Source organism: Eumetopias jubatus, unplaced genomic scaffold (assembly GCF_037043125.1).
Source record: "Eumetopias jubatus isolate StellerSeaLion01/CBP00866 unplaced genomic scaffold, mEumJub1_p1.0 scaffold_1, whole genome shotgun sequence".
Classification (NCBI taxonomy): domain Eukaryota; kingdom Metazoa; phylum Chordata; class Mammalia; order Carnivora; family Otariidae; genus Eumetopias; species Eumetopias jubatus.
This window is the reverse complement of record NW_028274807.1, coordinates 100,288,315-100,312,845: the sequence shown is the minus strand read 5'-3', so window position 1 is coordinate 100,312,845 and position 24,531 is coordinate 100,288,315.

Here is a 24,531-nt window from a genome sequence, read left to right as displayed (position 1 = left end):
TCAGAGGTCATGTTCTTAACATTATAATGACTTTTGAAGGCCTACTATCGAAATCCTCAAACATATCAGAAATCTAAGGTTAAAGAGAATGTCTTTAAAACATTGGGGCAGCAAGAATCTTGAAAGGAAAAACAGTTGGATGTCATTCTTAACTATAACTCTGTAAGCTAGAAAGTAGTAAAAAAAGATATTATCCACTTCACATAGCTTTAAAAAAAAAGTTTATTGAGGTTATACAAGAATTAAGAGTGTCTTTATAATCTGAGGGAAGTGGTCAAGAAAAGCCCAGTCAAAATGAAACAGCACAAAGGACACGTGTAAGCAAGATAAAAAGAAAAGCAAATACTCATGAACAATACAACCTGTTATATATGTATTACAATTGACATTTAAATATATAAAGATAAGTGTTAAGTTTCTTTTTTTTAAGATTTTATTTATTTATTTGACACAGAGAGAGCTAGAGAGAGAGACAGAGAGCAAGCACAAGCAGGGGAAATGGCAGGCAGAGGAGAAGCAGGCTCCCTGCTGAGCAAGGAGCCCAATATGGGACTTGATCCCAGGACCCTGGGATCATGACCTGAGCCAAGGGCAGCCGCTTAACTGACTGAGCCACCCAGGTGCCCCATGTGTTAAGTTTCTTAAGACCAAGGGACAAATTCTACAAAACCGTTGTCTTGAAAATACCGTTAAAGCAGTCTTCAAATTTCAAAGGGTGAAAAAAAGATAAGAAGGGACTGAACAATTTCTCTTGGAGGATGAGAGAACAGATGGAAGATAAATTCTTTTTTGTGAAATAGAGATCGTATTTGGGGTGGGAAGGAAATAGTTCATGCTTTTTTTCAAATAACAGAAAAACATAGCTGTGAACTAGAAAAAGTTTAAAGATGGATTTGAAACTTACCATTTAATTTCCTGTTTAAAAATACATGATGATATCCAAGAAACTAAAAGGAAAAGATATGAAGGCTATGTATGTTTATGTTTGCTGGCATTGTGATGGTAGGGGGAAAACACCCTAATCAAATACCAGAATATCGAATGCTAAAATAAATAGTACCTATTGGTATGATAAATGATACTGGATTTAGTAGACAAGAATAATCTACAAATATACCTTCATATATTTGAGAATTTAGTATTTTCTAGTTCAGAGACAAAAGAATGGATTATTTAATAGGGTTGTTAATTCAACTAGCTATTTTCTTGTAAACACAATATAACAAAATGCCAAAATTAATTCTGGATGGATTTAATATTTGAAATACACAAATAGAGTATCCAACATAAAGTATTTAAAAATAGCAGGATTAAGCATTGAGTTTCAGAGACAAAAATGGAGGTGATGCCAACTAAGAGAGCCCCATGTCTTTTCACTCAGCTTAGAAATGGATGTAATTGACAGTGACTCACAGGTTTAGTGATTCCACTTATACCATAAGCTGCTAAAACCATATCTTTAATTACTTGTCCAAAGGTGGGAGATTGGGAATTGAACTGGAGATCAATGAACAAGTATTCTGTTTTGCTGTCTTCCTCTCTAGGGATGTTAAAAAAGCAAAGAAGCAAGGAGTTACTTTTTATTGAGTTGTTTACTCTTGAGGGAACTGCTCAAGAGAAGAAGAGTTTGATTTTTGTAGTTACAATAGTTTTATCTTGTTCTGAAGACAAAGTGTAGGAATCCTAGGAAATAAAATATTTTTTAATGGCCAAGTCTTGCTGGAAAGTATAAAGTTTACCTTAGTTTTTTTTCCTCCAAATTTATATGCTTAAATGAGCATTCCCATCCTACACCCAACATCAAATACCAGGAAAATTATTTAAAAATCCATGTATCTCATTTATGTTGTATTTATATTTATATATGTATAATGTATAATTATATATGATTTTCATGTTTGAGAAATGGATTTAAAATTAGAAATGCACACTAAATTTTCATTCTGTAAATAATTGACAAAAAGGTATATGAAAATGAATACCCTGGAAATTAGAATTTTTAATGTTCATTAAACATAGGTTATGAATGCTTTCAAAAATCAGATATCTGATAAATATAATAGGAACTATGTTTGTAACATAGTTGACTCCTACTGGTCTGTTCATTCCCCATGCCTTCTACACAATCATATAAAATTGTTAATTTCATAGATTGAGATAAACAACACTGCTCTGGAACTTATGAGAGACTAAAAACAAAGTGTTAGTTGTAAAGAGAAACCAGTAATTAAAATTTTAGATAATTCCAGAGTTTTAACTTCCAAAAATATTTGAGTTACATTTTTTCTTTATAAATAAAAGTATAGATTATTTGTCTGGTTTAAAATACCACCATTTTCTCCTCTGTAAATATTCAAGAAATAGAGACATTATTTTTATTTTTAGGGAAAAAATAGAGAAGTCAGCATTTTGTCTGGCTCATCTCCCCTCGTCTCTGCTTTGCTCACCTTGACCTCAGCATTCCACCACAGGCAAGCCACATTGTCCCTTCTCTTGTGATATCACCTAGAGTAAAAAAATGATTGATAAACAAGAAGGTTCTGTTTTGAAAATAAAATTTTCTAGAACTCTGAATTTAGTAGGTAACAAATGAAAAAGCCAAAAGGGGAGGGAATATATCAGGCTAACAAGTATTATTTAACGTTTCTTTTTAAAAATTAAAAAAAAAATTAAAGATTTATTTATTTGAAAGAAAGAGAGAGAGTGCAGGGAGTGGGGCAGGGCAGAAGAAGAGAGAGAATCTGAAGCAGACTCCCCAGTGAGCACAGAGCCTGGTGCAACAGCAATATCACAACCCTGAGATCATAATTTGAGCCAAAATCAAGAGCTGGACACTTAACCCACTGTGTCACCCAGGCACCCCATATTATTTAATATTTTGATTTATTTCTTTTTCTCATATACCAGTTCAAGGTAAGTATTCATTGTGTTCTCTCCCAAGTTTGCCTGTTATTTTTATGATGTTTTACCTGCTTTTTTTTTCATCCAGAAATTGTGCAAAATGTTTCCCGATGTTCTCTTGTTCTATTCATGTATGGCTGTCTCAATATTCTGCCTATTTATTCTCCTATATAGAGCTCTCTTACAATGATAATTTGGAAAATGATATCTGCCCTGTCTCTATTTTAATTAGACAAACTACTTCCTGGAATCTTCTACTATCATGGAATATTCTTTTTACTATTGGATAATAACCTTAATTTTCTTTTCCTATTCTTAATTCATTTCAATTCAGACAATTTCATTATTTTGTACTGTATTTAAATGTTAAAATGGAAAATGAAATACATCTGCCCTGCTGCATGGGCTCAGTTATAGTCCTTTGACATTAATCACATTGTATATGTCAACAAACACATCATGGTCAATGTGTGCTTCTTTGAGCTCTCTTTGATGGAGGTAATTATGAAATGGTGAAATTTAAATGAAGCATAGTCAATTTAAGTATCCAATGTGTGGAGCCTTTTGTCCCTTTATTGACTACCTCCTATGGAGATATAAAGATGTTTTGGTTTTTCAGGTATTCCTATTTCCAATGTGTATTCCCAGTGGTAGAGATAGTACAGGCATACTCAGCACTAATTACCAAATAAATTACATTAAGCAAATATTTATTGAGTGCTTTTTATGTAAGAAAAAATAACAGGGAATGTTTGTTTAGATAGGAGATATTTGCTTCATTCTTAATTTGACTAGGTCAGATTTCACCATGGGGGTATCATAAAAGCACACAGGTGAGGATTTTTTTTTTTTTAAGATTTTATTTATTTGACAGAGAGAGATAGCGAGAGCAGGAACACAAGCAGGGGGAGTGGGAGAGGGAGAAGCAGGCTTCCCGCAGAGCAGGGAGCCCGATGTGGGACTCGATCCCAGGAACCTGGGATCATGACCTGAGCCAAAGGCAGTCGCTTAACGACTGAGCCACCCAGGCGCCCACAGGTGAGGATTTTATAAATTGGAAAAGTCTGCATTATAAAGATGTGAATACTTTCCCAAACTGATCTACAGATTTAATTCAATCCTATTCAAAATTGTATAATGACAATAAAATCATTTTTTGGTGGGGGTGCCTGGGTAGCTCAGTCAGTTGGGCATCTGCCTTCAGCTCAGGTCGTGATCTCAAGGTCCTGTTTCGGGCTCCCTGCTCAGTGGGGAGTCTGCTTCTCCCTCTCCCTCTGTGCTCTCTCCCTCTGTGTTCTCTCTCAAATAAGTAAAATCTTAAAAACATTTTTTTTGGTGGAAATTGATAAGTAGATTCTAAATTGTATGTGGACTTCAAAGTTTCAAAAAAATAGCCAAGAAAATCTCAATGAAAAATCAAATGAGAGGATTTACATACATGGGTTCAAGATTGTAATGAAACTATGATGACAGTTTGGATGCAAAAATAGATAAATGTAAAAACAAAATATAATTGAAACAAATGCAATGATAGCCCTAATTTAAGAAAAAGTTCTATTCAATAGAAATTGAGTTTTTCATCAGTTAGGGTCAATTTGGATACAAATGTGGGAAAAATTAATATTAACCCCTAAGTCATAACATACAACAAAAGTAACAATATTGGTTGTAGATCTAGGTTTGAAAGACAAAATAATATAGCTTTTATAAATGACAGGAGACTGACTATTCAATGAGCTTGATTTGGGTAAATATATTTTGAAAAGGAAATATAGACACACAAATATATTAACCATAAAAGAGAAATTTTGATAAATTGAACTTAATTAAAATTTCTACACACCATAAAAAATCACAATTAAAACACTGAAAATGCAAACCAAGAGTGGGAAAAGATATTTATATTATATATGTTTGACAAAGACCAAATTTGTCTGACACAACCAAATTATATTAAAACAAAACTTGTACTAACTTGGAGAACTCTTTGGCAGTATGCACAAAAAATATTAGAATGAAAAATGTGTGTGCATATGTTTACCAAAAACATGTACTAGAATCATTCATGTAAGCATTATTTATAATAGCCAAAAATTGAAAAAAGCCTAGAGGCTCATCAACAGTACAGTGAATAAATAAATTGTGGTATAGTTATATAATAGAATATTCCAAAATAATGCAAATGAATGAACAACTAAAGATAAAAATATGCAGGAATCTCATAAACATAAGTTTAGTGTACAAGTAATCAAGAATCAACATAATGGCAGTTTAATGTGCCATTAGTTGCTATACCAAAAACTAAGGATATTATTGCTTATTATTATTTCTTTTTTTTAATGTTAGTTAGTCACCATACAATGCATCATTAGTTTTTGATATAGCACCGAGATGTCCTTCAACAGATGAATGGATAAAGATGTGGTCCATATATACAATGGAATATTACTCAGCCATCAGAAAGGATGAATACCCAACTTTTACATCAACATGGATGGGACTGGAGGAGATTATGCTAAGTGAAATAAATCAGGCAGAGAAAGTCAATTATCATACGATTTCACTTATTTGCAGAAGTGTTTCTTATAGCTCTAGGAATGAGGTCCCTCTTTCCTTGCTGGCTGTCTGCCCAGGGTTGTGTTCTACTCTCAGAGGCCATCTACATCCTCCATCTTAAAAGCTAGCAATAGAAAATCTCCCTCACATCAAATCTATCTCATGTTTAGAATCTCTTTAACTTTGCTTCTTTTACCAGGAAGAGTTCAGACCCGTATAAGAGTTTACCTGATTAAGTGAAGCTCATCAATGATAATCTTCCCATTGTAAGGTCAACTGATTTGAGATCCTAATTACATCCACAAAATACCATCATAGCAGCACCCAGGTTACTGGTCAACTGAATAACTGGTAAAAAGTGTGTGTTCTCTGGTCAGATGGGAATTTGGGGATACATCTTAGTATTCTGTCTACCACAAGCAGTGAAAAAGTCAAACACAATCTCTTCTTTTGTAATGTACACCATCAAGTTTCAGGACAAAGGCAAAGATAATGACTTTAATGTATACATAAATAGTATTAAATAGAAGTGTAGGTTACTTTGAGTGCAGTTTACCAAGATCATCTTAATTAGACAATGAAATTGAACTATCCATTTGAACCCAAAGTATAACTACTCTATTTTCAATTGAAAGCATGTATTTCCCTAAATCTTTCTTTAATTAATATTTCTTGCATGGATTTTACATGTTATTTGGATATTACTCTGGCTATTATCCATTTACCCCTTCAAATCTACCTCCTCTTTTTTTGCCTTATGCTTTGCCCACCCACATTCCCCCTCAGGAGGTATAAATTTAGGGACTGTTTTAACTTGGGTTCAATACCCTTTGCCTTCTGGTTGGATTCCACAGTGGCAAACACCAGCAAGAGATCAGAGGTGGGAAGACAGTGATGTTGGGGTATTTATCCTCTCTGTGCTAACCTGTAGATTGACACAGTTCCTGTCCAGACTAGTCCTATAGATACAACTGTTTCTCTGGACAATAGTAAGAGCTCCCTCTAACTTTTTCCTTCAGTCTGGCATGGTAATGACTTTCTGCTATTTCTGACCTGAAGTTCTTTATCATCTCTCTTTGATTTCCCTTACCATTACTCAAATATTATAAATACTCCTCTCTTCAGTTATCCTATTTGAATATGGCATCTGTTACTGGTGACTCTGATACAAATACCTTATTACTGCCTGTATTGTTTCTTGCCAAAATACCACCCAGTTTGTTTAGGGTGGCAATGTGTTATGTAAAACATATGAGACCATGAAACATTGTTTTCCAATTGAACATAATCAGATGATCTCAAGTACCTTGAATAAAATTGCCTTCCCTAGAAAATATTGTGTTTGAGTTCTTCTGGGTACTCAGAAGTTGAATTACTGGATTATACGGTAATTCTATTTTACATTTTTTTAGGAACCTCCATACTGTTTTCCATAATGGTTGTAACGTTTTACATTCTCAACAGTGTACAAGGGCTCCACCTTCTCTGCATCCTCGACACATTTGTTATTTTCTGTTCTTTTGATAACTGCCATCCTTACTGTGTAATATCTCATTGTGATTTTGACATATTTCCCTAATGATTAGTAATAAGGAGCATCTTGACGTGTTTATTGGTCATTAGTAAACCTTCTTGGGGGAAATATTTAAGTCTTTTGCCTATTTTTAAATTGGGCTATGTGTTTTTTTGTTGTTGGTGGTGGTGAGTTGTAGAAGTTCCTTGTATATTCCTAATATTAACTTCTTTGTGTGGCCCCATTTGTCTGTTGTTTTTTTTTTTTATTTTGTTGTCTATATTTTTGGTGTCAAAGGAATCATTGCCAAATCCAAACTCCAGAAGTTTTAACCTGTTTTCTTCTAGAATTTTAATTGTTTTAGGTCTTATATTTAGGTCTTTAATCCATTTTGAGTTAGTTTTTATACAGGGTGTAAAGTAAAATTCCAATTTCATTCCTTTGCATGTGCATATTCAGTTTTTCCAACACCATTTATCAAAGAAACTGTTTTTTTCCCCACTTGTATTCTTGACACCTTGTCAAAAATCAGTTTGCCATATTTGCAAGAGTTTATTCCCATACTCTCTATTCTGTTCCACTGGTTGATTTTTATGGCAGCACCACACTGTCTAAATTACTGTTCTTTTACAGTATGTTTTCAAACCAGGATGTGTGAGGCCTCCAACTTTTCCTTTTTTCAAGATTGTTTTGGCTATTTGGGGTCAGGTGAGATCTCTATGATTTGTGGGACTTTTTTTTTTCTATTTCTTTTCTATTTCTATTTCTATTTCTGCAAAAAAAAAATGACATTGAGATTCTGTTAGGGATTGTGCTGAATCTGCAGATTGCTTTGCATAGTATAGACATTTAAAAAATATTCAGTATTATAATCTATGAGCATGTCTTTATTTTATTTTTCTATTTTTTGTTGTCTTTGATTTCTTTTTTTTCCTAAAGATTTTTATTTATTTATTTGTCAGAGAGAGAGAGAAAGAAAAAGCACAAGCAGGGGAGTGGCAGGCAGAGGGGGAAGCAGACTCCCTGCTGAGCAAGGAGCCCAACACAGGACTCAATCCCAGGACCCTGGGATCATGACCCGAGTGGAAGGCAGATGCTTAACTGACTGAGCCACCAAGGCATCCCTGTCTTTGATTTCTTTATCAATGGTTTATAATTTACAGTGTATAAGTATTTTACCTCCTTGGTTTATTCCTAAGTGTTTTGTTTTTATTTTTTGGTGCTATAGTAAATGAGTTGTTTTTTTTTTTAATTTCCTTTTCAGATTAGTCATTGGTAGTGTATAGGAATGTAACTGAAGTTTGATTATTGATTTTATATCCAGCAACTTTATTGAATTCATTTATTAGTTATAACAGGGTTTTTTCTTTGCTTTTTTGTAGTTGTGTGTAGAAACTTTAGGGTTTTATACATAGAAGATCTTCTCATCTATGAATATAGATAAATTTAATTCTTTTCTAATTTGTATGCCTTTTTCTTTTTCTTGTCTGATTGCGCTAACTAAAATTTCCAGTACCACGTTGAATAGTAGTGGCAATAGAGGGTGTGTCATTGCTTCATTCCTGATTTTAGTGGAAAGGATTTCAGTCTTTCCCCATTTTGTTAGCCATGGGGTTTTCATATATGGTTTTTATTATGTTGAGGTAGTTTCCTTCTATTCTTAGTTCATTAAATGTTTTCATCATTAAAGGGTATTGGATTTTATCAAATGCTTTTTCTGTATCTATTGAGATAATCATATGGTTTTTGTCTTTCATTTTATTGATGATATGTTATTACATGGATTATTATACATTGAACCATCCTTGCATTCCAGGCATAATGCACCTGTTCATGATGTAGAATCCTTTAAATGTGCTATTGAATTTGGTTTTCCAGTATTTTCTTTAGGACTTTTGCATCAATATTCCCCAAGGATATGGTTTGTAGGTTTCCTTTTCTGTTGTGTCTTTATGTGGTTTGGTATCAGGGTAATGGCAGTCATAAAATGTGTCTAAGAGTGTTATCTCCTATTTGATTCTTTGGAAGACTTTGAGAAGGATTGGTGTAAATTCTTTAAAAGTTTGTTAGAGTTCTCTAGGGAATCCATCTGGTCTTGGACTTTTTTTTTTTGTGAGCTTCAAGCTCCTCCCTAATTATTGTTTTGCTCAGATTGTGTATTTTTCATGGTTCATCCTTATTAGGTTACATGTTTCTAGGAATTTGTGCATTTCTTCTAAGTTATCAGTTTGGTGTATAATTATTCAAAATTGTTCATAGTAGTCTTTTATAAATCTAATTTCTTAATTTATTTTTTTCTTAGTGTCTAGCTAAGGGTTTGTCTGTTTTGTTAATCTTTTCAAAAACCAACTCTTGGTTTTTCTGAATTTTTCTATTATTTCTTCTCTCTAATTTATGTCTGGTCTAATCTTTATATTTACTTCCTTCTGCTGACTTTGGGTTTAGTTTGTTCTTATTCTTCCAGTTTCTTGAGGTGTAAGTTTAGGTCATAATTTGAGCTCTTTCTTAATTTTTAATGTGCTGACCCTACAAACTTCCGTCTTAGTATTGCTTTTGTTGCATCTCATAAGTTTCGGTATATTGTGTTTCTAATTCCATTTGTCTTCAGATATTTTCTAAATTCTCTTATAACTTCTTCTTTGACTCATTGTTTTTAAATTTCCAAATATTAATGGATTTTCCTGGTTTCCTTCTCTTTATATCTAGTTTAATACTATTGTGGTCACAGAAGATACTCAGTATAAATTTTAATCTTTGAAATTTGTTAAGACAAGATACTTTGCATAGTTTTGATCTTCTTAAATTTGTTAAGACACATTTTGTGGCCTAACATGTGATCTTATATATTTACCAGGGAATTTCTTCCAGCATTTCTTGTAGAGCTTAGTGGTAATGAATTATCTTAGCTTTTGTTTATCTGGGAAAGATAATTTTTTGTTAAGGACAGTTTTAATGTATTTTTGTTTGGCAGTTTTTCCCCCAGTACTTCCCATATAACATCCCACCCTGCTGTAGCTTGTAAAGTTTCTCCTGAAAAACCTACTGATAATCTGAATTTGCCTATACATGACATCAGCCAATTGGATTATCAACTCTCTCTTTTTGTGATTTTTGATAGTTTTCTTATAATGTGTCTTGGTGTAGCTCTCTTCAAATGTATCCTAGTGGGACTTCTTTGAGTTTCTTGTTTATGTGGTCATTTCTCTCCTCGGATTTGAGAATTTTTAAGTCATTGTTTCTTCATATAGATTTTCTATCCCTTTTCCTTTTTTCTCCTTCTGGGGCTCCCATAATGCATATGTAATTCCATTTTATGGTATTCCATAAATTCCTTTGGACCTTTTCATGTGTCTTCTTTCTTTTTTTCTTTTTGCTCTTCTGTCTTGGTAATTTTGAAAGTCTTTTTTTCAAGTTCACATTGATTATCTCTTCTGTTTTGCCAAACCAGTGTCCTGCCAGTAAAGTTTTTGATGCAGTTATATTTTTTAGTTCTAAAATTTCTATTTATTTTTTTTAAATATTTTCTATCTCTTTGGTGATATTCTCATTTTTCATGCATTGTTTTCCTGATTTCATTTAGTCGTCTATCTGATCTCTTTTAACTCACTGAGGATCCTTAAATGGTAATTTTTATTTCTTTGTCTGATGATTCACTTATCTTTAGGTTCAGTTTCTAGAGATATGATATATTCCTTTAAATGTGTCATGCTTTCCAGTTTCTTTGCATGTTTTCTTATATCTTGTTGGGATTTCAGCATTTGAAGAATCAGCCAACACTCTCAGACTTTGTGGTCCAGTTTCCTACAGTGAAGACTTTTTCCACTCATTACTACTGGAGATTTGGAGACCCTTCAAGCCTTTTCTGGGTATATACCCTCTCTGGGCTTTTGTATGAAATCTCCAATTTGAAGACCTTTGCTAGTTTCTGCTCAGGAGTTCTCCCTGGGTTCTGTGATACTGCACCGTCTCTGGTACTGTAGTAAATCACTATTCTGGGGTTCCACCTAGTCTTCATCTATGGTACTGTAGACTCAAGTGCATAGTTGTTATGTTTGTTTTCAGAGACCCTCAGCCAAGAGCTCAGTTCCTGTCAGTAGTTGGATACAGGAAAGAAAAAAAGCAGTCCCTGGATCAGCCTCCCTAAATATCAGTTGGATGTACATTTGACTTTCCTGCCTCAGGAAGAAGATATGAATTGGAGGTATCCTCTCAAATGTACTGCACTTAATGTGGGGTTGGAGGGTAGAAGCCTAATGAGAGTGGAGGGTTTCACAAATTTCCTTTAGGGGTTTGATATACTTAGTTTTGATCTCACCTGGAATGCAGAAATCTATTAACTGCTTTTTTAATTTCTCACAGGGGTATTTTGTCACTTTTTGTTGTTAATCCTTGTCTCTACAGGGAGAGGGTGTCTAGGGCTTCATTATCCTCCATCTTGCTATTGTCACACTTAGATTTAGAGTTCTCAACCTGGGAATTCCAACCTATCACTGTAATGACAAGGGCAACAATTTTGTTGAGACACTATGAAAGAGCTTGCAAAGCCTTGTCCTATATGAAGATATTATTGTTTCCTCACCTCCATTTTCAAAAAAAGTAGAGAAAGCAACTGACATTATTAAATCCACAGTATCCAAACCATCTGACATCTTGGGCTTTCTTAGACAATTCTGTTATCTCTGGCCTGTATGGCCTTCAACAATCATTGATTCTCACAGTAAAACTTACCCAGTGTTAGTCTATGAAGCTGGGCATTTCTCCAATTTTGGACTTTAAATTAGTTTAAGATGATATGACAATGTCCTAAAAGGACTCATGAAATAAACTCAGCCATATTGTTTCCAGGTGCCATTTGCTTGTTCTCAGGATCCTTCCAAGAAGTCTCCACAAGCTCAAAATCTGAGGACTTTTTTGGATGTCTTTTCCTAAAATGAAAATATCTTAGAAGCACGTCAAAAAAGACAATGCCATATACTTATAGCCACTAGAATAACAGTTCCTTACCAGAAGTAGGGCCTTGGATGCATGATCCCCAATTGAGAAGACATACAAGTTGTTACTCTTTATCATCTTTGTCTCCATCCCAGTGAGATATTTAAAACTATAGATTGTCAAAAGTTATCCATAAATAGATGACACCAAATGAAAGAGAGCTATTCCAAGATCATAAATTCACGCTGCTGACAATGTGAGGTACACAGCTTTTACCTAAGACATTGGATCAAGATCTTACCTTTCTTTTTTGTTTTGTGTCTATATCATTTTTGTTTGGCTTTGGTTTTGTGTTGTTTTATTTTTTAAGGCAGTCGTTCTACTCTGCATTTAGTGCCACTTTCTGTCATTTAAAGGTGAGGACTCTCCCCCCCACACACACAATAATCTCTTTGCCTATACCTATGAGTATAGGCAGCATTGTTTATTTTCTGGTAAGTTAGCAATAGCTAGTTTAAAAAAATGGTCCATTCAATGGTAAAATGCTCAGAAAAATACTGGGTTTTAGGTATGTTCCTATTTTGCTTTGGAGACTTCTATTAGTGTCTATACTATTGTCAGAAAGATCAGAATATTCATTCTGAGACAAGACATGGAAAAATAGCCATAATGAGTTTTTGAAAATTATTACCATTAGAGATATGATAAAGACAGCTTTACTCTAGTTTATTATGTGATCCACACAAAAGAAGAAAGAATGATTACTGAACAAAGGCATACAAAATACCAAAGCAGAACCTCACACCAGTCAGAATGGCTAAAATTAACAAGTCAGAGAACGACAGATGTTGGCGGGGATGTGGAGAAAGGGGAACCCTCCTACACTATTGGTGGGAATGCAAGCTGGTGCAGCCACTCTGGAAAAACAGTATGGAGGTTCCTCAAACAGTTGAAATTAGAGCTACCATTCGATCCAGCAATTGCACTACTGGGTATTTACCCCAAAGACACAAATGTAGGGACCCGAAGGGGTACGTGCACCCCAATGTTTATAGCAGCAGTGTCCACAATAGCCAAACTGTGGAAAGAGCCAAGATGTCCATCGACAGATGAATGGATAAAGAAGAGTGGTATATATACACAATGGAATATTATGCACCCATCAAAAGGAATGAGATCTTGCCATTTGCAACGACGTGGATGGAACCGGAGGGTGTTATGCTTAGTGAAATAAGTCAATCAGAGAAAGACATGTATCATATTACCTCACTGATATGAGGAATTCTTAATCTCAGGAACAAACTGAGTGTTACTGGAGTGGTTGGGGGTGGGAGGGATGAGGTGGCTGGGTGATAGACATTGGGGAGGTTATGTGCTACGGTGAGCGCTGTGAATTGTGCAAGACTGTTGAATCACAGATCTGTACTTCTGAAACAAATAACGCAACATATTTTAAGAAAAAAGAAAAAGAAGAAGATAGCAGGAGAGGAAGAATGAAGGGGAGTAAGTCGGAGGGGGAGACGAACCATGAGAGATGATGGACTCTGAAAAACAAACTGAGGGTTCTAGAGGGGAGGAGGGTAGGGGGTTGGGTTAGCCTGGTGATGGGTATTAAAGAGGGCACATTCTGCATGGAGCACTGGGTGTTATGAACAAACTGAATCATGGAACACTACATCAAAAACAAATGATGTAATATATGGTGATTAACATAACAATAAAAAAATAAAAAAAAGTATCATATCATCTGCAAAAAAAAAAAAAATACCAGGGCAGATACTACTGATTCAATAATATTTGCATTTATGTGGCTGTGCCATGAAGAAAGTTTAACAGGCAATACTCAGCCTAAAACATGACTTGTCCCTTTTTTATCCCTCTTCTTTAGCTGAGGGTAGGATTAGGAGTTGGCAGGTGGAAATTACCTCTTTTTAAGAAAACAAAAAATAAAATACAAGTTGCCAAATAATTCCATTGCAATACTCTGGCAAGAAAATTATCCAATGGTGAGCTCCTAATTTATAGTACTACATTTGTTGAACTAAGGCATTCTTGATTTCCCAGAAAAAATGTGCAGGAGCATATTGCCTCAGGCACTGACTGCTACATACCTGCTACCTTGGAGGACTACCTCAGGTTTATTTCACAGGGCCAGTTATAACTCTAGGACCTCTTCTGGGATCCTCCCAGATTTTTACCGCTATGGCGTGCAAACGGAGTAATTTAGATGGTTAGCCATGGGGAATGATGATATTCTAGTTCAAGAAGAATCTAACAAATTAGTGCTCAATATGTTAAGCCTGTTCACAAATAAAGAATTTTAGATAGCCATTTTCTGTTCCAATGTTGCTTCACTGCAAGCTATGAAGGAAGTTCAAAAAGTTAGGATTATCATCCATGCCATGGCAAAAAGAATTACTCAGGCATGGGCAATTCTACCAAGACTACTGACTTAATGAGAAGAACAGTAACCAAAATGGACAAGTAGTTACATATAGTAGAGGCACAATCTATCCTCTTTCAGTGTCTCAAGGAAGTTCTTATGGTGTCATTGATGAAGAATGTATTCCTAGAGATTTTTATAAACCTTAAAATTTCCTAGTGAATTTTAGATAGAAATACTGAAATGAGAAAAATAGGTGACTTCTCAAACAGAATGGTGCCGAAGCAGGAGATTTCTCCTGGCTTGGCTTCAACCTATGTTCATTGACAAGATTTGTGAAATAGGAGGACTGCCTCAGGAATACACTCTAGTTCTTAATGATTATATTCTTTCTAGCTTGTATACTTATTGCTGTGTACAAGAGTGCAATCTCCAGAATCTTAAATTTTGTGATACAGCTATTGTCTTGCCAACTGACTCAACAAATAATTGTACAGCAGTAAAAGTATGAAAAACTGATGCTCATATCAGTTGAAAGAGCTACAACTTAAAACTTAGTATACCCCCACAACACCTCAAACCCCAGTGTAGATCTGGATTGATCATGCTTCCAAACAGTAATGATCTATCATCCAGCTTTACGTATGCTTTAGCATACCTAAAAATGTATATGTCTGTGTCTGGACTCTCTTATGTTTCATTTTTCCATTACTGACATAGTTGTAATAATAGCACCCTTACTAAAAAGCTATTATATTTTTTTTCTTGAGTCATCTTTCTTTTTTTCTTAAATTTTTTTATTGTTATGTTAATCACAATACATTACATGTATTGATGTAGTGTTCCATGATTCATTGTTTGTGCATAACACCCTGTGCTCTATGCAGAACATGCCCTCTTTAATACCCATCACCAGGCTAACACATCCCCCCACATCCCTCCCCTCTAGAACCCTCAGTTTGTTTTTCAGAGTCCATCGTTTCTCATGGTTCATCTCCCCCTCTGATTTACCCCCCTTCATTCTTCCCCTCCTGCTATCTTCTTCTTCTCTTTTTTTTTCTTAACATATATTGCATTATTTGTTTCAGAGGTACAGATCTGTGATTCAACAGTCTTGCACAATTCACAGCGCTCACCATAGCACATACCCTCCCCAATGTCTATCACCCAGCCACCCCATTCCTCCCACCCCACCCCTACTCCAGCAACCCTCAGTTTGTTTCCTGAGATTAAGTATATATACACAATGGAATATTATGCAGCCATCAAAAGGAATGAGATCTTGCCATTTGCAATGATGTGGATGGAACTGGAGGGTGTTATGCTGAGTGAATAAGTCAACCAGAGAAAGACATGTATCATATGACCTCACTGATATGAGGAATTTTTAATTTCAAGATGTTACTCATTTTAGTAATCTTTTCAAATAAATTTTGGCTTTGTTAAAATTTTTAAGCTTTTTTACTTTTTAAAACTGCTATGTTTAACTTTATTCTTCTTTGGTTTTGTTTTTCTGTATTTTTGTAGCTTCTTAACAGGCAACATTAGACCTTTGATTTTCAGGACTTTAATATTTCAACATTGGTTATAAAACCAAAAATATTTAATTTTGAAAATAATTCTAGGTTAATATATTTTTTTTCTTTTAACATTTAAATTATCTTTATCCTTTAACTTTTGGCATCCATAGTTTCTGTTGAATAGTGTACCAAAGATTTAATGTTTTTGTAAAAGTGTTGTGTCTTTTTTTTTTTCTCTTGTCACTTTAAGGATGTCATCCCTATTTCTGATTTTAGGAAATTTTACTATATTAATCTATGTTTTGTTTTTGTTTTTGTTTTTACTTTTCCTTCACAGAGCAGTGCAAACTCAATGATTCTCTGTGTTAAAGTCTTTCTTCAATTCTGGAAGGTCAGTAGACATTATCTTTTTGAATATTGTTTCTGCTCAAATCTCACTCTACTTTCATTTTGGTATTTCATTTAGACTTAGATATTGTTCCTGTATTCCATAGCTCTCTTATATTTATTTTTGTTTTTCCTTCCTTTTTCTTTCTTTCTTTCTTTCTTTCTTTCTTTCTTTCTTTCTTTCTTTCTTTTTCTTTCTTTCTTTCTTTCTTTCTTTCTTCCTTTCTTCATCTCTTCAGTGTTTCTCCATAACTTTATATTTTGTACTCTTTCATATGAACAATTCCGTATTCTGCTATCAAACACAATAATTTATTAATTTCAGATATTTTAAAATTCTAGATTCAATTTTAATCCTTTAAAATATATAATTCTTCATATACTTGGTTTACATTTCCCTTTATTTTCTTGAATAAAATAATTATTTTTAAAACTCAGATAATAATTATATTCAAGTCACCTGGCAGTCCATTTTAATTTGTTTACCTGTTTTTTGGACTTTTTTTTATATTTTAACAATGCTTCAATTTTGTTTCTACTTTCTTTTAATTTTTATGATACCCATACAGATATATGGAAGATTTAATGCATAAACTTATCGAACTAGTTAGGTTCTGCCTAAATCTCATGTAAATAAATCTGTATCTCTCCTTTTAAAATTCAGGAAATGCACCTGCTTTTTTTTAAAAAAAAATAATTCAAATAGATATGCCTATAACTCAGCTGCTAAGAATTTTGGATTCTCAAGCATGCATTTTATTTTATTTGGACAATTATTTTTACCTTTTAACATTTTATTTTAAAATAATTTCAAAATTTTAAAGTCACAGAGAAGATGGCAGAGTAAGAGGATCCTGGGCTCACCTTATCCTATGGACATACCAAGGTAACAGCTACATTTATGCAACTAACTCTGAAAATGACCTGAAGATTGGCAATCTTCCAAAGTTAATCATAGAGAGGAGGCTACATTAAAAAGGGTAGGAGGGCCAGAGACACAGTTGGGAACCAAACTCCCAGCAAGACTAACCACAAATTGGAAGAATACCACCAAGGACAAAGAAGTGAGAGGATCTGACTCCACACCAGGCATTCCAGGCACTAATGATCCACACTAGGGAGATGAGTCCCCATAACATCAGGCTTTGAAAACCAGCAGGGCTTAACTTCAGCAGCTTTTAAAGTTAGCAGGTTTTGACTCCACATATTTTAATAATCATTAGGCTTAGCCCTAGGAGAACCAGAGAGTGATAGAAAACTGAGTCCCTGACCTTGAAGAGTCAGCATAACAACACACTGATAGACAGCATAGAAGCAGCAGTTTGAAAAGCAATTGGGGTATATGTGGAGGCTTTTTTTGATTAATTTCAGAACATGCACTGGAGGGATAGGGATTTTCAGGAGATTTCTCCAGGAACAAAAGTGCTGGCAGATACCATTTCCCTTCCCTCCCCTAGTCTAGATAGCCAGACACTTGCAGGGTCCAGCACAATTACTCTAAACCACCTATCTTGCCCACACTATGTATCCCACCCCTATGTTCCTTTGTGTACCCACCCCATTCAACCCATTCACCTTGGCAGATGTCCCTCCAAAGCAGTTCCTGTCCCAACATATTCTGCAAGTGGCCCAGACAGGGGCCAGTGCCTCTCCAAAGTGACTCCTGCCCTTGGATAGAAGTAGATAACTAACATCACATACCAGTGTGACTGCAGTTCTAGCAGCTAAGCCTGTTAGCTGGCTGAGCAAGGAGAAAGCCCTATGGTTTAGGGTGCCCACAACCATGAAAAAGAGGCTAATTGTATACACTTGGTCTGACTGTCAGCCTTGCCCACCAATGTTTAGGGTGCCCACAACCATGAACATAGATGCAAAATTTTTCAACAAAATATTAGCAAATTAAATTCAAGAATACATTTTAGAAAATCACTCACCATGACCAAGGAGGATTTATTCCAGGAATGCAAGGGTGGTTAAATATCTGCAAATCAATCAAAATGATACACCACATTAACAAAAGAGAAAGGATAAAAACCATATGATCATTTTGATAGATGCAGAAAAAGCATTTGATAAAACACAACAACCACTCATGATGAAAACACTCAACAAAGTGGATTTAGTGGGAACATACCTCAACATAATAAAGGTCATATATGAAAAACCCAGCTAACATCATACTCAATGGTGAAAATATGAAATATTTTCTTCTAATTTCAGGAACAAGACAAGAATGTCCACTCTTACCACTTTCATTCAACATTGTACTGGGAGTACTAACCATAGTATTCAGAAAACAAAAAGAAATAAAATCACCCGAACTGGTAAGGAAGAAGAAGTAAAACACTACTTGCAGGTGATACCTAAAGATACCTAAAGATTCCACCAAAAAACTATTAGAACTGATGAATAAATTCAGTAAAATTGTGGGATACAGAATTAAAGTACAGAAATATGTTGCATTTCTATCCACTAATGACCAAGTGGCAGAAGGAGATAGTAAGAAAACAATCCCATTTACATTTGCACCAAAAAGAGGAAAATACCAAGAAATAAACTTAACTATGTGGTGAAAGACATACCCTGAAAACTGTAAGACATTAATAAGAGAAATTGAGGATGACACAAATGAATAGAAAGATATTCCACATTCATGTTTTGGAAAAATTAATATTGTTAAAATGTCCATACTTCTCAAAACAATCTATGTATTTGACACAATCCTTATCAAAATACAAATAACATTTTTCACAGAATTAGAACAAATATTGAAATTTTTATGGAACCACAAAAGATCCCAAATAGCCAAAGCAATTTTGAGAAATAACAAAGCTGGAGGTATCACAATCCCAGATTTCAAGATATACTATAAAACTGTAATAATCAAAACAAAAATACTAATTCAAAAAGACATATGCACCCCTATTTATTGCAGCTTTATTTACAATAGCCAAGATATAGAAGCAACCCAATGACCATCCATAGATGAATGAAGAATAATTGGTGTGGGTGTGTGTGTGTGTATACATTTTTCACAGACTCACACAGAACACAATGGAATATTACTCAGCCATAAAAAAGAATAAGAGCTTGCCATTGTAATAGCAATGAATGGACCTAGATGATATTATGGTAAGTGAAACAAGTCAGAAAGAGAATGAAAAGACCCCGTTTTCACTTATATATGGAATCTAAAAAACAGCACAAGTAAACAAAATATAGACTCTTAAATATAGAGAACTGGTGGTTGTCAGAGACTTATTTGGGGGGGTGAAATAGCTAAAAGGGAGTAAGAGGTATAGACTTCAAGTTATAAAATAAATACATCAGGGCAATGAAAGGCACAGCATAGGGATTGTAATTGATAATATTGTTATAACGTTGTATGGTGACAGATGGTGTCTACACATCATGGTGAACATTGAGTAATGTATAGAATTGTTAAATCAATATGTTGTGCACCTGAAGCAAATATAACATTGTATGTTAATTGTACTTCAATTAAAGAAAATTTTCCAACTTTCAGAGAAGTTGAAAAAATATATGAAATGATTCCATGTACTCTTTGTCCAGATTCAACAAGTTATGATATTCTACTTTACTCCTTAATATTTTATTTAGTGTATTTCTTAAGAACCAAATATTTCAGTTCTATAGTTTTCATATTTAAATAACATGTTAAAACAAGAGTGCTATAGTTATTATGTTTAGAAAATTTAACATTCCCACAACACTTTAACCAGCATTGTATATTTAAATTCATTACATTTCACAATAATGTCCTACAAAGGATTTTGTTTGTTTGCTTTTCCTATTAAAGGACTCAGGGGAAAAAAATTTCCACTGTTTTTCATTCTCATAGTTTCCTTTAATCTGGAAGCTTTCCTCAGTCTTTCAATGTCTTTCTTGGCATTTGCTCTACCAGTTATTTCAAATTGGGGTTGGCTGTTTATTGACTTCCTCATTATTGGTTCAAGTTATGTATTTTTGGCTACAATAATATAAATTTGATTATTCCTTCTCAGAGTATCACATTTTCAATACTGTATTCCTGTTTGCCCATTATTTGCTATGTTAATTTTGATCATTTAGAAGAAGTGTTGTTTGGTTTCTCTACTGCATAGTTACTGTATTTCCTTTTGAAGTTATCAAGCACTTGTTGAGTAGACATTTAAGACTCATTACTTCTGCCAACAGAGTATATTCATTCTAATACATATTAAAGTAACATTAGATCAGATTGTTCCCAGGATATTTTCTCAGGGATTTTCTTTATGTAGCTTTGGGGGGTATAACACCCAAAGCAGGCTCGTTAACTTAAAAGTGTGTTATATATTGAACTATAAAACAACAACAACAACAACAAAAACCCAACAACAACAACAACAAAAACAGCTCAATTAATTAAAAATAAAGTAGTAAAATTTGACTTCTCGGTTTCTTTAAGGCACAACAGATACATGTAGAACAAAAAGTTCTACATTTGGGAGCTTGTTTGGAGGTTCTAGCAGGGGAGCGCAGCTACTCGTATACCCTTGACCAAAGAATGGTCTTCTCCTCTATCCGGGAAGGTCGTCCTCTTCGACCGCGCATGCAGCTTCGGGAGGGACGCACATGGAGTGGTGAGGGAGGAAGGGGACACCCGCCTAGCCAGCCAGATCAGCCAAATCAACCCTGGCGATCAATGGGGTGACAGATGTCACAGCCAGATCGCCCTCACATCCAAAAGTTCTACATTTGGAAACATAAAAAACAAAACAAAACAAAACAAAAAACCCTTTGGGAATCTAATGCAATTTTAATGTATTGACCAGACTTTTTAACTTGTTATATATTTCATTTATATTTTAGCAATAGTAAAGTTACACCTGTTTGGGGGTGTAATTGAACATCATTATCAAAACCCAGTGATATGGGGCACCTGGGTAGCTCAGTCAGTTGAGCATCTGCCTTTGACTCAGTTCATGAGCCCAGGGTCCATCGACCCTACATCGGGCTCCCTGCTCAGCAGAAGCCTGCTTCTCCCTCTCCTCGCCGCTTGTGCTCTCTCTCGCTATCTCTGTTACTTTTGTCTCTCTCAAATAAATAAAATCTTAAAAAAAAATAGTGATGATGATTTATATTATTATATGTCATTTACCATACTGAGGAGTTTGGAGACAAATCTGGAGTTGTGCAGAGGAAAAAATTCATCTTTGTATTATTTCCAGAACCTCAAAGTGGGACTTCAAAATAATCTCTTGCATACTTTTTAAGTAAATAGCAGTCTTATCTGTCTTCTTTCTAGAATTAAAACTGGGAAAATCAATATGTAAATTTTGAAGATAGTAAACAATAAAAGCTTGAAGTTTATATATCATTTAGGGTATAGAAGAACCATATTTTTAAAACTTTGCTCCAGAAAATAAACTTTCTTTTTTACTCTAATGTGATTTTCTCAATCCTGAATGCTATATTAATTTAGCTTTCTGCACTTTCTGTACTTTCTAGTATCTTTTGTATATTTTGTGGATTCTCAAGCCATATAACATTTGAAAGAATAATTAGCATGTTTAAGTTGATTTCTTTTTACTGCTAGTTTCATTTTTCATTTCTCCCACAGAACTCTAAGACTTACAGGTTCAGGCAATACATATGCAAAAAGAGATATTTTCCTAGAAAAATTAAAAAAAATAATAAATGCAAAAGAGAAGAGTGTATAGAGACAAATCCTTAAAACAATGGATAAAAATATAGAAGTAGGAAGTGCAAGAGTGGTAGGTTACATTGTCCTAAAATATATTTCTTATATCTACTAATCTTTTCTGTTTTTTAGTAATAATTTTTTGTATTTGGTTATCCCTTTATGAGTTCTTTTCTACAAGTAGTATAATTTCTTTTAGCTTGATTGCTCTTCTAACCAAAGGATAAAATAAACCATAGCATTCAACTTCATATGTAATCATAGGAAGAAAGGACTATGATATATTAAATGACATTCCCAAAGTCCTATCACTGTCAACCTATGAGCTGTTGCTAGGAAGTAGATACACCCTCACCTCATAATTATGATAGATTGAAACAGAGAGAATTAAAACTCCATCCCCTTTAGGACAAATTTTTACTAATAGCCATTTTATATTAGCTTATTTGCCAAAGTAATATTTCCTAAATGACTAATATAGCCCATTAGAAAGGTTAGCCCTTCAGTCATAATATGATATCTTTATAACACATGATGAAATATATTGGTAAAATTGCCTACTTGTTAAATTTTGAGTTACTATCTCTGATTGGATTGTCATAAGACATGAAATTTATTTCATAATGTAAACAAAAAAGGTTCCACATGCTAGTATTATCATATGTAAAATGATCAGAAAACAGGGAGAGAGGGGGAGAGAGAGTAGGAAAGAGAATAGGGGACAGCAAAGAGAGTATGTCAACATTTCATTTTCTAAAACAATTTTGAATTAAAGTGTATTTTATTTTTAGTATTTTAAATTCTGATTTTTTAATTGGGAAAAGTGTTAGCTGATTCAAATAAATAAAAAGGCAGTGACTCTATATCATAATAAAAGGAATTTTGACTTCAATGGCTGTGAGCCAGAGTGGTGCAATCATGGAAAATAGATGTGAAAAAACATGGACATAATTGGTGTGCAAGTAACTAATTAGTACTAAAATTAATGGTTGTAGGAATCTCAGGCACAGGTGAAGGATATTGTACTCTTAGACATAACTAGGATTGTTTAATAGGTAAAATTAACATCTTTGAAGTGATTTACTGAGAATAGGTAAGCATGCGTCAGATGTAACAGTAATTACTCTGAGGTAAATGTTAAAGTATATTTATATCATAGTATTATCATCTGAATTAACAGTGTCTATTTATGCTCCAATCAGACAGCAGTTCTTCCAGCTGTGTTATTCCTGGAATTTTAGCAGGAACAAAAATAACATTCAGATAAATGCGCTAGGTTTGTGAACTTTTGTAATAGGAATACTGTCAAATTAAAAGATGTACATCTCTAAATGAGCATATTGAATATTTGATTTAATACAATCAAATTTTCTTCTCATAATCTATGTCTTCTCCATGCATTAATTATTTCCAAATTGAATTAAGTTTTTGAAGATAATATTATGGTTAACTTGCATTTTGTGTAATTTTCCTTTCCTTAGAATTTTAAACATATTAAATATTTACAAATCATTTGAAAAAGGGAGAGACAATCAAATGAGAGAAAAATATCTAATAGTATCTATTTGAACTTAATATTTAAAGCAGAATTACAGGGGCGCCTGGGTGGTTCAGTCGTTAAGCATCTGCCTTCGGCTCAGGTCATGATCCCAGAGTCCTGGCATCGACCCCCACATCAGGCTCCCTGCTCCGCGGGCAAGCCTGCTTCTCCCTCTCTCACTCCCTCTGCTTGTGTTCCCTCTCTCGCTGTGTATCTCTCTGTCAAATAAATAAATAAAATCTTTAAAGCAGAATTACATGTTAACCACACTATGTATTATTAGTAGTATTGTTATTAACAAAGATATCTGGGTCAAGAATGAATTGGCAAATAGGGAGGATATTTTTAAAAAATGCTAACATAACCATTTTAAATCATAAATACTGAAAAATAACTATGACCAGAAAAAAATTAACTAGAAAAAATTTTCTCAGGAATGAAATAATTTTTCTTAAAAATCATTAATGGATCTACATAGCTCTTTCCATAAAACCTGTAATTTTGAAATGAAAGCTTTCACTTATCTTTTAGAGTAAGATTATCTGCAAATTTTGTATATTAAATGTTGCTTCCTCATTTTGACCTAAAAGATTTTAAATATAATCAAATTTGGTTAAGAAATTTGTGGCATCTGCAATTTGTTTACCTGGCATGATGCCATTCCTGCAAGTCTTTTTTAGTATGTTTAGATATTTGTCTTTTTGTAGATAACTTGCCTATATAAAAAAGAAAATGGAAAGAAAACCTTAATCGTTCAGCAAATATTTACTAACACCTTTACTATGTAAGTCACTGAAGGGACCACCGTAAACACAACCAATAAAAATCCTAGACCTCGGGGCACCTGGGTGGCTCAATTGGTTGGGCATCTGCCTTGGCTCTGGTCATGATCCTGGGGATCCTGGGATTGAGCCTCAGTGGGGCTCCCTGATCCATGGGGTGCCTGGCATCTTCCTCTCCCTCTGCCTGCTGTTCTCCCTGCTTGTACACACACTCTCTCTCTCTCTCTCTCTCTGTCAAATAAATACACAAATAAAATCTTAAAAAAAAAAAAAAACTTAGACCTCAAGGCCACATCTTAGTTTGGTTAGACGGAGGGAGAGGACCAAATAGGTT